The following is a 16,171-nucleotide window of genomic DNA, read 5'->3' as shown; positions in this document are numbered from 1 at the left end:
TGGGGTGATTTACCTCGACTATACCGTATGGAAAAATACTAGTTACCGTAAGAGGGGTTTCTTGATTCGGTTCAGAAATGGTGATTCGAGGATCTGCTGCATCTAGTAGTACTTTGTCTCCAACTTGAAGTTGATTTTTGGAAGAATTAGGCTCATCATGGCGTGGTTTTGGTTTATCCTGTTTTCTCGATTTATGTGTCTGCCATTCATCTAGCTCCTCGATTTGTAACCTTCGTTCTTCATGGATGGGTTCGTTGTTGTTTCTTGGCTTATGTATGTTTTTCGAACCTGTTTCCTGCAAAGAAGGTTGCACCATATGGTTAGTTTTAGCCGAATGATTTGTACGGTCACCTTTGATTTTTGATGTGTTATTCGAATAATGGGCTTGAAGGGTGATTATTTCATCTCCCACACGAAGTGTGAATTCACCTATGCCAACGTCAATAATTATTCTGGTAGTTGCTAAAAAGGGCCTTCCTAAAATTAAGGGTGCGTTACTATCCTCTTCCATGTATAGAACAGCAAAGTCTACTGGGTATATAAATTTATCGATCTTAACAAGAACATCTTCAATGATACCCCTAGGAAATCTAATGGTTTTATCAGCCAATTGAATGCTCATCCTAGTTTGTTTGGGTTTCCCTAGACCTAGTTGCTTAAACAATTTGTAAGGCATAACATTGATACTAGCCCCTAGATCAGCCAACGCATTATTAACATCTAAACTACCAATTAAATAAGGAAACGTAAAATTCCCTTGATCTTTTAGTTTGTTGGGTAGCTTATTCTGAAGAATGGCTGAGCAAATCACATTCAGCTCTACATGCGACCTTTCATCTAACTTTCTTTTATTTGCTAGAAGCTCCTTTAGAAATTTAACGGCGTTCGGCATCTACGAAAGTGCTTCAATAAACGGTAGGTTAATATGTTGTTTCTTTAAAAGTTTAAGGAATTTACCAAGTTGTTCGTCTGAGCAGTCTTTCCGTGTCGCATTTGGGTCACGAGGTTTATATTCTGTACTTACTAATTTTTGTTCGTTTTGGCCTACCTCATTCTTACCTTTGCTTACCATCGGTTCTGGCCTTGCTTTTGCCACCAACCCTTCCTCATCTTGAATGGCAATTGCGTTGAGTTGCTTCCTTGGGTTAGATTCAGTGTTGCTTGGCAGGCTACCTTATGGTCGTTCGGAAATCAATTTGGCGAGCTTTTCAATCTGAGTTTCGAGCCCTTGGATTGATGCTTGTTGATTTTTGAGTGTTGTCTTGATATTCTGAAAATGAGTTTCTGAACCGAGATAAATTTTGTTAACATCTCCTCAAGTTCGACTTCTTTTCTTGCTGGTAAGGTGGTTGTTGAAAACCCAGAGGATGTTGTGGCCTTTGATTTCCTTAGCCGCCCCACGAGAAATTGGGATGGTTCCTCCAACCTGCATTATAAGTGTTACTATATGGGTTATTTTGGGGTCTAGAGTTATTGTTACCCATATATTGGACTTGTTCCTCCTCGATGTTATGGTTGAAGGGCTAATATTCTGTACATGCTCCTCTTCCATTTGAATCACACCTCATCACTGGGTGAACCTGTGAAGAACTAAGGAAACCATCAATTTTCTTATTCAAGAGTTCTACCTGATTAGAGAGCATGGTGACCGAATCGACGTTATAGACATCGCTTATTTTCGTTGGCTTTGTCCTCATGACTTGCCACTGATAGTTATTTAGTGACATTTCCTCTATAAATTCATAGGCATCTTTAGATGTCTTATTATTGATAGTTCCTCCAGCGACTGCATCAATCATCTGCCGAGTCGAAGGATTGAGGCCATTATGAAACGTTTGAACCTGTAGCCAAAGTAGTAGCCTATGGTGAGGTCACATTCTCAAAAGGTCCTTATATCTCTCCCATGCATCGTAGAGTGTTTCTAAATCCATCTGTACAAAAGAAGACATATCATTACGTAATTTAGCCATTTTAACTGGCAGAAAATATTTTAATAAGAACATTTTGGTCATTTATTCCCAAGTAGTGATTGACCCCTGCAGTAACAAATTCAACCACTGTTTAGCTTTGTTTCTCAATGAAAAAGGGAATAACCAAAGGCGAATGGCATCATCAGAAATGCTAGTTTTTTTAAAGGTATCGCAAAATTGTAGGAAATTTGCCAAGTGAGCATTGGGATCCTCGTCCTGCAAACCATCAAACTGAACAAACTGTTGTATCATTTGAATTGTGTTAGGTTTCAGTTCAAAATTATTTGCAGCAATAGCAAGTCTAACTATGCTCGATTTAGTTCCTGTTAGAGAAGGTTTAGATAATCATACATAGTGCACGGAGCAGGATTCTGATTTACTAGATTAACAACAATCGCAGCAGGTATCAGGTTTTCCTAATTTTTAGCCATCTCCTTGGTTGTGGTTTGAATATCGTCTTCTTGCTTGTTCTCTGTGTATCTTAAGCTTCGCCTTATTTCTCTTTGGTTTCTGCAAACTATGCAATCATCTCACTGTCAAAAAGTAATGGTCTTGATAGGTTTCTTCTAGTCATAAACTATAAGAACCTGCCAGAAAAAGGGAAAAAAGAAGAATTAGTAATAAAAATTAGAATAAAATTTAAATTGCAGTAAAAGTAAATGGCTAAAGTAATAAAAATCGAGTGTTCCTAATATCTTAGTTCCCCGACAATGTCGCCAAAAACTTCGTAAGTATATTTGTGATAGATTTTAAATATTTATAATGAAACATTTTTGAAACTAACTATTATCACGATAAAGGCAAGTGTACCTATCAAACAGTAGCATAGCTTTAGCAAGATCGGATTATCGAACCCAAAGGAATTAAAAGTACTAGTATTAACTTTCTTTTTATTATCTAGCCTAAAAAAATAAAAGGGTTTTGTTTATCTAACTAATTAACTAAACTAAGAAATCATAGAAAAGAAATTTGGGGAAAATACTTTTTGGAAAACTCGATTGATTAAGACAATACCTAAGAAAAAATCCACCTAGACTTCACTTGTTATTTGACTCTGAATCAGACGATTTATTCATTTATCTTGTTCCGTAGAGATCCCTAAGTTATATTATTATCTCTCTCGAGACTAACAATGTCTAACCCTAGTTTGAATAATTGAAATCTCTTTCTAATTAACGCCCTAGGGTTGCATTAACTCGATCTATGGATCCCCTTATTAGGTTTCACCCTAATCCAGCAAAATCTTGTCACCCTATCTCTAGGCGCGCAACCTACTCCGTTTAATTATGACAAATTTACTCTTAGACAGAGTTTATTCCTCCTCTGAATAAGAGCTTAACTTGAATCAATATCCTGAAATATCAAAATAAGAATTAAGAAAACATAATTAAGAACAAGTCAAATATTTATCAAACAATTCAGATAATAATAACAAGATTCGTCCTAGGTTTCATCCCCCTTAGGTATTTACGGGTTTTAGTTCATAACTAAAAAGGTAAACATCTCAGAAGAATAATGAATACAAAACATAAAGAAAAACCCAAAACTCCTGAAGGGAAATTGAGGGGAGATCTTCAGTCTTGATGATGAATCTGACTTCTAAGATGGATCAATCGACTTTCCTTGAGCAGTTCCCTGCTTCCTTCTTTGTGCGTCCCCTTTTCTCCTCTTCTAAGGTGTATTTATAGGCTTTGGAATGCCTAAGAGCCCTCAAAATTGGCCTTTTCCGAATTGGACTAAACTTGGGCTCGGCAGGGACACGCTCATGTGACACGCCCGTGTGCTATTACTTTAGGCCATGGTCAAGCCTGCTAAATAAGCACGGGCGTGTGGTTTACCCGTGTGAGTCATGCTTTGATTCTGCCAAATTGACACTATAATATCCTGAATTAGGGCCTAATCAGAATAGTGGTTTCGTGACCACAAATTTGAGATAGAAATAATTATTTTATGATTATTTTGAGGTCTATGATATGATTGCATGATTGTGTGAAAATTTCGTGAAGAAATTCTATGCATAAAGTGCTTAATTTGAAGTTAGGGACTAAATTGAATAAGTTGCAAAACTTGCATTCTAGAAGTTTCTAGTATGAAATTGCTTTGAAATATTAATTAGGAGGTCTTAAATAGAAATTTGACCAATTTCAAAGTTTATGGACAAATATTGGACATGAATGGAATTTTTGAAAAGTTTAGTAGTAAGGGCATTTTGGTCATTTAGGGGTAAAATGAATTAAAATACAAAATTAACAGCCAATTTTGCTCATCTTCTTCACCATGGACGTGTATACCAAGGGAGACTCCATGGATAGGGTTTCCAAGCTTCCAAGCTCGATTGTAAGTCCGTTCTACCCACGTTTTTAATGATTTTTACGTTTTTAGAGTCCCGGTAACTTGATTTAGCTTATGCTAGCAATAATTCAACCTAGGGTTCATATTTGGAAAAATACCCATAGGTGAAATTTGTGTATTTTTGGTGTTTTATGATAGAATATGAGGTTTTAAATTATGTTAGACAACTTGTGCTACTCGTTTTTAAGTGAAAACAGCAAAAGGGCTTAATCGGTAAAAATACCTAATAGTCATAAGTACATGTTAGAGTGAGAATTTGATGTTTCCATAGAAGGAAAAAATGATCAGCATGTCATAAAACATAAGAAAATAGGATGAAGTTTAATTTCTGAACCTTGGGGCAAAAGTGCAAATATGCAAAAGTTTAGGGGTCAAAATGAAAATTTTTAAAAATATGATTTTTTTGGACCCGTATGAATAGTGTGACTAATTATTAGGCTAAATGTGATATTATAGATGAAGGAAATTGAGATTCGGGCTTAAATCAGGAAAATACAAGGTTATGGACTAAAGTGGTAAATTGTTGTTTCTGGATTGAGGTAAGTTCGTATGATAATAATAATGAAATGTTATGTTTGAATTATATTTCTTACTATTATTGCATATATTTTATGATTTAATATATTGGAAAAGTTGATGGAATGGTGTTTATGATGTGGAAATATGACATGAAAGAATGTTACATGAAATGCAAGAAAATGAAGATACATGATAAGTGATATATGAAATATGTGATATATGTTATGTAAATTCTTAAAAGCTGATTTGATATTTGAGTTGTGTCTTATTATACTATGAATGGACAATTGGTACTATGGATAGTGAGATCGACACTTCGAGTAAATTCTTACATAAAAAATCTGTCGATTTGTTTTATGTTATTATATTTTGATATCATATGAAATGTGGCAACCTATCAAATGGTTATCAAATGTGGCAACCCATCCTCTCCATTTCTTTAGTATTGGCAGGTCGACTCGGGGTTAGAGATCGTCGGAGGCAAAATCACACTATCAAACTATTATTTTTGGGAAAATTAATTCAAATATTAGAAATATCAAGTGAGTGGCATGTATAGGAAGTTGGTTTGTGATATGTATTTTTATTATGATTTTGACCATACGTATCAGTCTGCATTGAGTTATCGTATAAAATCATGAGATGTGGTCCTTATCCATTATGGTTTATAAGTTTAATTAATCGTGCCATGCCCTATGTTTTGATGTAATGATATAGTTAGCTTTGTTTGTTATGATGTGTTCGAAAAGTTTTGAATTAAATGAAATTTTATGGCCCGATTTTCGTCTATGTGTATTGTTAAGTCTGGTAATGCTTCGTACTCTGTTCCGGCCTTGGATATGGGTAAGAGGTGTTACATTTAGTGGTATCAGAGCTATGGCTTAGTCGGTTCTCGGACTAACCTAGCATGTGTAAATGTCCAGCTATACATGCCACTGATCCGTGATAGTGTGATGTCTCCCGACGCGTATGAGCACCGTCTTGCTTAGACAGAGGTACTCTTCAACTGAGCTGCACTGACCATGTTCAATGTGATGCGAAGGTGTTTGAATAAAATTACGATTATGATCAGTCTCAATTTAGAAAAGTATGAATAAAAGTTTATGATATATATATATATATATATAAGTGATAACACGTGAGATGAAAGGTCATGTTGTGATAAATATCCATACTTGCTTGATGCTCATATGATGTAGTGCACTTGGCTTACTTGATAAGATGAAAGGGATAAATAGAAATTCGTAGAAGTATGAGTAAAAGTTCCTAATATCATGATATGAATGAAAATGTCATTGCCTTGATTGAACGTTGAATGTTGATGAATGTCAATGATATTTTTTATGAGATAAATGATTATAATGAAATGAATTTATCTATGTTAAATTGTTTGGACTGAATTATGTGATTGTAATTATATGTATATGATGATGCACGAAACGAAAGTTGTGATTGTGATATAAATAACTATGTTTGTTTAACCCTTATATGATGTGATGAGTATGATTTGTTCGAGTAGATGAATGGATAAGTCAAGCTATCCAGAAAACATAGGATGCATAAATAATTATACTTGACTAAATGAGATAACTGGAAAGTGAGCATTAAATCAATATGAATGTTAGTTACTCGAAATGAATAACATGATTGAGATATGATTGCTATGAAGAAAACTGTGTTACATGTATATGTATATGAGAGTTGAATCAGAGGCCACAACCCCTTTCCCCTTACCAAAGTGGTGTTTTATGATGGAATTTCATGAGATTTATACTGAATAAGTTTCCGGTTGAGAAACCAAAGAGTTCAGTGTTAGAATAATTATAAATATGATTAGAGATTGAAGAATGAATTGATAAGTAAAGTCAAAGCTAGAAAAGTATCAGATTTGCATAAGGATTATTAGAGTTATGCACTATTCCAGTTAGAGAAGAAATTTATTTTGATAAATCGAATTACTAAGGTACAAGGTCGAGAAAAGTGCAAATAAAAATTTATTCAGAATAGTCTTCTTTAGTGAAAAGTAATATGAAATTTATGATGGAAGAAATAGTTGGGGAAATGATATCTGAAATGTGTAATATCTGAGTGTGACAGTTACGGTTGGACAGATTTTAGCAGTTTCTTCTAAGATGTTCTATGTGTTTATCCGTTCCCAGAAATATTTCTATGGTTATAGATCTTTTGAAGAAATTCTTGTTATATGGGGATGTTTTCTAATCCTGATGTTAAATGAAAGCATTGGTAGCCTGACTGGTTTATAATTTATATTGCTCTATTCCTTCGGGCATTCTATTATATTCTGCCTGATAAAAAAAATTGATGAGAGAATATGTATGATACTATGATTCTGTTTCTTCTACTTGATGCTCCATTTGATATGTATATATATGGGAAGATACATTGTTCTTGTTGCATTTGATTCCAATGAGACTAAATGATATTTTCTACTGGATTTCTTTTCTCTGAGGAATTATCGGGATCTTCTATATTTTCCTACGAGTTTGGTTTTCAATTTTCAGGCATAGTATCGTATCTTGGGTTTTTTTTTTCTAGATTTCTTTATTCTGGGTTTTTCTATCTTGGATTTCTTTATTCGGTTTTCTTGTTATCTTTATTCCGTAATTTGTCAACTATGACTCATGTTCAGAGTGCATTCTTTAGCTCGTGATAATCATGTCAAGTATGGCTATACTTCTGATTTGATTTGGGTGATGTAGTGATTTTAGTGTTGGGATTTTTCTAATTTTCGTGTAAGGTTTGACAACAGTAAAGGTATAAGTGATAAAAGTGTGAGTTTCAATCGGTATGGTGGATTACTTCTCTCAAGTAAGTCAATTATAGTTAATGTCTTCAATTGAGATATTTTGGTACTTGAGCTAATGCAATTGAGACGGTTTTGATTAACGTAATGAATGAATAGTAAGGATGGCATGATGAATTGTTTTGTAACTAGAAGAAAGGATTATTTTCGAGGTTATATCAGAATTATTTCTGTAGCGGAAAGAGGAAAATGTGATAGTGAGTAGCAAACTAAAAGAGTACAGTGAGCATCGACTTCTGATAATGAATTTCAGAATATATGAGAAATTAAAGAGATATATTGGAGGCACCGCCTGAGTGAAAGTTCTTCAACACTAAATATGAAATTGAGGAATCTAAATGAAGGCCACTTTTCTGGTAAGATTTTCAGGGACGAAAATCCCTAAAAGGGGGGAGAATTGTAATATCCCAAATTAGGGCCTAATCGGAATAGTGGTTTTGTGACCATAAATCTGAGATAGAAATAATTATTTTATGATTATTTTGAGGTCTATGATATGATTGAATGATTGCGTGAAAATTTCGTGAAGAAATTCTATGCATAAAGTGCTTAATTTGAAGTTAGGGACTAAATTGAATAAGTTGCAAAACTTGCATTCTAGAAGTTTCTAGTATGAAATTACTTTAAAATGTTAATTAGGAGGTCTTAAATAGAAATTTGACCAATTTCAAAGTTTATGGACAAATATTGGACATGAATGGAATTTTTGGAAAGTTTAGTAGTAAGGGCATTTTGGTCATTTAGGGGTAAAATGAATTAAAATACAAAATTAAAAGCCAATTTTGCTCATCTTCTTCACCATGGACGTGTATACCAAGGGAGACTCCATGGCTAGGGTTTCCAAGCTTCCAAGCTCGATTGTAAGTTCGTTCTAGCCTTGTTTTTAATGATTTTTACATTTTTGGAGTCCCGGTAACTTGATTTAGCTTATGCTAGCAATAATTCAACCTAGGGTTCATATTTGGAAAAATACCCATAGGTGAAATTTTTTTTATTTTGGTGTTTTATGATAGAATATGAGGTTTTAAATTATGTTAGACAACTTGTGCTACTCGGTTTTAAGTGAAAACAGCAAAAGGGCTTAATCGGTAAAAATACCTACTAGTCATAAGTACATGTTAGAGTGAGAATTTGATGTTTCCATAGAAGGAAAAAATGATTAGCATGTCATAAAACATAGGAAAATAGGATGAAGTTTAATTTCCGAACCTTGGGGCAAAAGTGCAAATATGTAAAAGTTTAGGGGTCAAAATGAAAATTTTAAAAATATGATTTTTTGGACCCGTATGAATAGTGTGACTAATTATTAGGCTAAATGTGATATTATAGATGAAGAAAATCGAGATTCTAGCTTAAATCAGGAAAATACAAGGTTATAGACTAAAATGGTAAATTGCTGTTTCTAGATCGAGGTAAGTTCGTATGATAATAATAATGCAATGTTATGTTTGAATTATATTTCTTACTATTATTGCATATATTTTATAATTTAATATATTGGAAAAGTTGATGGAATGGTGTTTATGATGTGGAAATATGACATGAAAGAATGTTACATGAAATGCAAGAAAATGAAGATACATGATAAGTGATATATGAAATATGTGATATATGTTATGTAAATTCTTAAAAGCTGATTTGATATTTGAGTTGTGTCTTATTATACTATGAATGGACAATTGGTACTATGGATAGTGAGATCGACACTTCGAGTAAATTCGTACATAAATAATCTATCGATTCTTTTTATGTTATTATATTTTGATATCATATGAAATGTGGCTGCCTATCAAATGGTTATTTGATGTAAATTATGAATTTAAATTGATTACGGACAATTTAGTAAAATGTTGAAAAGTGAGGAATTTCCCGATTGAACCTTCGGAATAAAAACGATACGAATGATCTATGGTGAGGTCACGTGTGTAGTACTAAGTGCAGGCTACTACGTGTACCAGACTGAGGTCGCATGTGTAGTACTAAGTGCAGGCTACTATGCGTACCCGAAAACTATGATCACATGTGTAGTACTAAGTGCAGGCTACTACGTGTATTAGATGATGAGGTCACGTGTGTAGTACTAAGTGCAGGCTACTACGTGTACCAGACTGTTGGTCGCATGTGTAGTACTAAGTGCAGGCTACTATGCGTACCAGATAGCTTCGGCTACAAGTGTTGAAATGGGAAAATGTGCAGGCAATTGTGTATCTGTTATTATTCTGATGAGTTCAACGGGAAATTGATTAAATGAAAGTACATGTGAAAGTGATTATGTGATGAACAAGTGCAAGTATATGTTTATTTGAATTTATGAGCAATATGCTCAATATTTGAGCGAACCTCAATAAAATGGAATGGATTAAGTGAAATTGTGTAAAAGTGAACTTTAGTAGTAAAACAGTATTAGACAGCAGCAGTGCATGACTTTGAAAATTCACCAAAAAATTGTGTAAGTTGAATTAAATTTAAAAAAATTATGGAAATAAATTTTAATGAGTCTATTTTCACATGAAAGAAACAGGGGAAGAAAAAGAATTCTCTATTGTGTGATATTTGAATTCTTGTGAACAGGGTCTGAATGAATTCAAGATCCCCTGTTCTGACTTTATAAATTCACCATAAATTGTACACAAATTATTGAGAGTCATACCTTACATGCATGGATTCCTTATTGAATCTAATTTTAAGGGAAATAAACGTCATGGTCGTTGGAATTTTGTACAGGGAGAAATTCTGTTCGTAGTACACAGGGGTCAGAGTAGTCATACCCTGAAACAGGGGAGACTTTAACTAATAAAATGTACTAAATGGCCTGACAAAAAATTCTAGAAAAAAATTAGTAAGTTTACATATGAGTCTAGTTTCAAAGAAAATTTACAGAATTGGATTTTGAGTTTTGTAACTTGAGATATGATTTTTTTTAACACCAGGACTCCAGAAAACAGCCTGTCCTGAATATGTGTAATTGTACAATTATAGTGTTTTATCTTGAAAAGCATGGTAGTAATTGCTTATTATTTTCATATGAACTTACTAAGCGTAAAGCTTACCCATCCTCTCCATTTCTTTAGTATTGGCAGGTCGGCTCGGGGTTGGAGATCGTCGGAGGCAAAATCACACTATAAAACTATCATTTTTGGGAAAATTAATTCAAATATTAGAAATATCAAGTGAGTGGCATGTATAGGAAGTTGGTTTGTGATATGTATTTTATTATGATTTTGACCATACGTGTCGATCGCATTGAGTTATTGTATAAAATCATGAGATGTGGTCCTTATCCATTATGGTTTATAAGTTTAATTAATCGTGTCATGTCCTATGTTTTGATGTGATGATATAGTTAGCTTTGTTTGTTATGCATGTGTTCGAAAAGTTTTGAATTAAATGAAATTTTATGGTCCGGTTTTCGTCTATGTGTATTGTTAAGTCTGGTAATGCCTCGTACTCTATTCCGGCCTTGGATATGGGTAAGGGGTGTTACAGACACGGCCGTGTGGTCTGCCTGTGTGAGGAAGTCCAGGCTGTGTTGATTTCGTATGTTGGCCCATTTTCTCCGTTTTTGGCACTTTTCTCGTTCCTTTCACTCTCTTATGCTCACCTAAGCATAAAACATGAAATTAATGCATTAGGAGCTTCGAATTCACCAATTTTAAGGAAAAATCATCCATAAAATGTGCTAAGCATGGGATAGAAATATGTATGAAATACGATTTATCACTCATCGAAATAATAACAGATACACGGTTGCATGCACATATTACCACCCTTGTAACCGACGCTATCTGGTATGCATAGTAACCTACACTTAGTACTAGACATGTGACCAACAATCTGGTGCACGTAGTAGCCTGCACTTAGTACTACACACGTGATTGAAGTTCTCGGGTATGCATAGTAGCCTGCACTTAGTACTACACATGCGACATAACTATCTGGTACATGTAGTAGTCTGCACTTAGTACTACACACGTGATTGAAGTTGTCGGGTACGCATAGTAGCCTGAACTTGGTACTACATATTCGACCTAACTATCTGGTACAAGTAGTAGCTTGCACTTAGTACTACACACGTGACCTAAAACTATTTAAACACATAGTAGCCTGCACATAGTACTACACATGTGTTCTCACAGTGGATCATTTGTATCATTTCTATTTCAAAGGTTCAACCGGGAAATTCCTCACTTTTCAACATTGAACAAACACATTCATAGTCTATCTCGATTCGTAATTTACATCAAATGATCATTCTATAGGCAGCCAATCTCATATAATAATGAAATATAATAACATAAAAAGAATCGATATATTATTTACGTACAAATTACCTCGAATGCGAGCACAACTATTTATTCCGATTTAGTCCAAAATCTCATTCATTCCCAATCTATGCTCGAATCTCATTTTTCTTGATCGATAATATCACATTTAGCTTAATAATTAGTCACATTATTCATATGGGTCCAAAAATCATATTTTTATAAATTTGCATTTTGACCCCTAAACTTTCACATTTTTCACTTTTCCCCCAAGGCTCGTAAAATTATTTTTATCCAATTTCCTTGCATTTTAAGCCTAGCCGAATCATTTTTATAACTATAGTGGCCTCGAATTTCAACTAAATCACACTTTTATGACAAATTTTGTAACTTTTGCAAAACAGTCTTTTTTGACAATTTCACCGAAAATCACTTAGTAAAAGTCATTTATTACACACCGACCATTCATTTTCTACCATTAGACAACAAAGCACATGCATGTAATCCATGGTTAAATTTTTAAACACAAACCTTAGCTCAAAATATGGGTAGAAATGAGTAGATCTTGTTATGAGGATTTCAAAAACTTAAAAATAATTAAAAACTGGGATAGAACAGACTTACAATCGAGCTTGGAAGCTTGAAAAACCCTAGCTATGTCTTCTCCATGCAAGTTTTGGCCATAGGGTAGAAGATGGACAAAAATTGGTTTTAATTTTGTTTTTAATTCATTTTAATTACTAGATTACCAAAATACCCCTAACTTAAAAATATTCTATTTCACCCATTTCATGTCCATTTTTGTCTAACAAATTATCCAATGACCTAATTACCATTTAAAGGCCTCCAATTTAAAATTTCATAACAATTAGACACCTTTAACATGTAGAACTCAACTTTTTTAGTTTTTACAATTTAGTCCTTTTGACCAAATTGAGTGCCCAAACGTCAAAATTTTTGAACGAAATTTTCATGAAATCATCCCGTGAAATTGTAGGACACAAAAATATAATAAAAAATTTATTGTGTCGAATTTGTGGTCCCGAAACCACTATTCCGACTAGGCCCTAATTCTAGATGTTACACGGTACATCTTATTCTCGCCAGGATGCATAACATAAGGACTACTATGCACCTATCACAGTATAGACTGCTTGAAATCAGTATCCCTCGATACGCAGACTCTCCCACGAAAATAGAGCACCCCTTCACTATTCAATCCAAAATTTGATGTGTTACCACCAGAATCGCGGACCTAGTGACTCATCCTCTAATTACTTACCCTTAATCCTCTTAATCCACGTCGGTTTAACTTAGAGCTCGGCCAACAAGTTACCATCATCAAATAAGCTAAGACAAGCAAACATCGCCCTTAGATCAGTCATAGCCCGACGGCTTAGTGCGTCGGCCACCACATTGGCCTTACCAGGATGGTATTCGATCATATAGTAATAGTCTTTTACCAGTTCAATCCATCTAGGCTACCTAAGATTTAGCTCCTTCTGAGTGAGGAGATACTTGAGACTCTTGTGATCCGTGTAAATGATACATTTCTCACCGTATAGGTAGTGCCTCCAAATTTTCAGTGTAAAAACCACTACAGCCAACTCCAAGTCATGCGTCGGGTAATTCGCCTCATGAGCCTTAAGCTGACGAGATGCATATGCAACCACTTTACCCTCTTGCATCAACATACATCCCAACCCAACATGTGATGCATCACTGTAAATAGTGACCTTTTTGCTAGACTCTGGATGTATCAAGATAGGGACCTCAGTCAAAACTTTCTTAAGCTTTTCAAAACTCTCTTGTTGCGCATCAGTCTAATTAAATGGTACACCTTTACGCAACAACTTAGTCAGAGGTGCAGCAATCAATGAAAACCCCTTAACAAATCATCTATAATACCCTGCCAGTCCCAAAAAACTATGAACCTTAGCTACACTCTTAGGCAGCTTCCAGTCCAGAACAACTTCAATTTTTCGAGGATCAACCCTAATCCCTTCGGCAGATGCCACATGACCCAGAAATGTTACCTCTCGTAACCAGAATTCACACTTACTGAACTTGGCATATAGTTGTTTCTCCCTCATAATCTGTAGAACCACTCGAAGATGTGCATTATGTTCATCTTCAGTTCTCGAATAAACCAGAATGTCATCAATAAAAACCAGAATGTCCTAAATGTTGTCTTATACACATTGGTCTCTTTAACCCTCAATTGATGGTACCCCGATTGGAGATCAATCTTAGAGAAAATCGAAGCTCCACGAAACTAATCAAATAGATCATCAATCCTCCGTAGGGGTACTTATTCTTAACGGTCAATTTATTCAATTGCCGGTAATCAATGCACATGAGCATGGATCCATCCTTCTTTTTCACAAGTAAGACCAGTGCTCCCCATGGAGACATACTAGGTCGGATGAACCATCGATCCAATAACTCTTAAATCTGAGCTTTAATCTCCAGAACCTCCTTTGGTGCTATTCTATAAGGGGCGATGAACACCAGAGCTGTAACACCCCGTACCCAAGACCGTTGCCGGAGTCGAACACGAGGAGTTAACGGCTTAATCCACTCATTTTCACAGTCCATTTGAAAATTTTCCAGACAGCTGGCTAACTGCGTCACTGTCACCTTAAAAATCATAACTTGAGTTCCACAACTCAAAAATCAGTTTCGTAATTTTTCCCTGAAACTAGACTCATATATCCATCCAAAAATTTTTTTCTAGAATTTTTCGTTGAGCAAATTAGTACAGTTTATTAGTTAAAGTCTCCCCTATTACAGGGTGCGACTACACTGACCTTCCTGCATTACAATTTGGATATCTCCCTGTACAGGGCTTCAATACTGATTCTGTTTGTTTATATGGAAACTAGACTCGAAAAGGAATCTGTACATATATGGCATGACTTCTAATTATCTCTGGTAAATTTATAATGAATTTCCAAAGTCGCAATAGGGACTCCAGAAACCGTTCTGGCCCTGTCTCACGAAAACTTAAATATCTCTTAACATACTATTCATATGATTGTTTCGTTACTCTCATATGAAAATAGACTCGTCAAGGTTCGTTTACATAATTTATTCACTATTTAATTCCATTCCTACTATTTTTAGTAATTTTTCACATCCACGTCACTGCAGCTGTCAGCATCTGTCTTTAAGGTAGGCTTTACCTATTTCATAGTTTCCATGATTCAACTAGCCCTTAAAAATAAATAGCACAAAATATGATCATGATTAACCATCCCAATGGCTAATCGTTTCCAAACATTTCCATACCTCTTAATGAAAAACATACAATGATTATAATACCACCTAAAGTATACTTAAGCCATTTTCGCATGGCCATCCAAATTTACACAAAACCGAAAGGTACATGACCTACAACAAAAGGGTAGTCCTATACATGCCATTTCAAAGTTCAACCAAAATAGTATACCAAGAAGGAGCTTTGATAGTGTGGGCGACTTCGACTTCAAAATCCCGAGTCCGATAGCTGAAGAACCAAAATCTATAAAACAGAGAATCAAAGAAACGGAGTAAGCATTTAATGCTTAGTAAGTTTGAGCCACGAATTTAGATACAACCAAAGTGTAGCATTCATGTAGCTAAACAGATAATTTCATATGCACAAATTCTCAATGTCATACTTACTTCACATTACCACCACTTATATTCTTACACAAAGATCAACTTAGTCAAAGGCTGGTAGCTCATTTATCAACTGAGCGAATACTTATTTGTAAGGGATCAACTAATTCAAAGCATAAACGAACATACCTTATTGCTAGGATTTACGAGCGTATTAACTGAAATTTTATAGCAAGATTGCTCATTCCCAAATCACGTACCTTCAGAATTTAACCGGATATAGCTACTCATTCAAATGCCTTCGGGACATAGCCCGGTTATAGTAACTTGCACAAATGCCTTCGGGACTTAGCCCGGTATAATAACTCGCACAAACGCCTTCGGGACTTAGCCCGAGATTAGTAACTCGCACAAATGCCTTCGGATCTTAGTCCGGATTTAGTAACTCGCACAAATGCCTTCGGATCTTAGTCCGGATATTGTCACTTAGCACAAAGCCTTCGGGACTTAGCCCGGACATCATTCGAATAACCATGCACATTTAACAATAAATCATGACACATTCGTATTTCATTTTCATTAGCAAAACTCAAACACAAGACACTTATCTCACTTGCAATTTCGGCTCAATAGCCACATAC

The 16,171-nt window shown here is 34.9% G+C and overlaps 1 non-coding gene across 1 annotated transcript; it reads left to right on the top strand.

Annotated features, from left to right (window-relative positions):
* Positions 1-1,857: 1,857 nt before the first annotated feature.
* LOC128296138 (small nucleolar RNA R71) lies at positions 1,858-1,964 on the top strand. Its single transcript, XR_008286687.1, has one exon. It is a non-coding gene; the product is annotated as a small nucleolar RNA R71 (small nucleolar RNA).
* The last annotated feature ends 14,207 nt before the right edge of the window (positions 1,965-16,171 follow it).

This window comes from Gossypium arboreum, chromosome 7 (genome assembly GCF_025698485.1).
Source record: "Gossypium arboreum isolate Shixiya-1 chromosome 7, ASM2569848v2, whole genome shotgun sequence".
NCBI lineage: Eukaryota > Viridiplantae > Streptophyta > Magnoliopsida > Malvales > Malvaceae > Gossypium > Gossypium arboreum.
Note: the sequence above shows the minus strand (reverse complement) of the source record. Positions and strands in the feature narration are given on the sequence as shown.